Raw genomic sequence first — 478 nt, forward strand, 5'->3', positions numbered from 1 at the left:
GCTTTGGCGTTAGCCCTTCTGAGGACCTCCTGTGGGGGCGGTGACTCAAGCAGACTGCTCAGAAGGGCTAACGCCAAAGCGCTAGTCTCTCTGGGGCAAGGACGCCGCTCCGTGAAGGCCGAGCACAGGCGCTCGGCTGGCTGGGTGGGTTCGCTGGCCCACGGGGCAGACTCCTGGAGAGCAGGAACTGGCACCCCTGTCCCGCAGATTCATGAGCTGCAGGTGTGCCGGACCCTCCCACTAAGTGCTCACGGCAACCCTGTGAGACAGGTGTGATCGCCACACCAGGCTTATTTATAAAGGAGGAGACGAGCCACAAAGGGGCCAACGTCCTCTGTTCAGGGTCACACAGCCAATTCAGGTTTCTTTAAAAATAAACGTAACACTACGCGCGACTGTCACACAGCCAATTCAGATTTTTTAAAAATTAAATGTAACACTACGCGCGATTGTACAGAATTCAGAGGCTACAAAAGGG

At 55.4% G+C, this 478-nt stretch overlaps 1 protein-coding gene across 1 annotated transcript in view; it reads right to left on the bottom strand.

Annotated features, from left to right (window-relative positions):
- DYNC1H1 (dynein, cytoplasmic 1, heavy chain 1) overlaps nucleotides 1-478 on the bottom strand; it is a 62,185-nt gene that overhangs the window by 11,211 nt on the left and 50,496 nt on the right. The window lies entirely within an intron of this gene.

The sequence above is a fragment of the Bison bison genome, unplaced genomic scaffold, assembly GCF_000754665.1.
Source record: "Bison bison bison isolate TAMUID 2011002044 unplaced genomic scaffold, Bison_UMD1.0 scf7180017864302, whole genome shotgun sequence".
Lineage (NCBI taxonomy): Eukaryota > Metazoa > Chordata > Mammalia > Artiodactyla > Bovidae > Bison > Bison bison.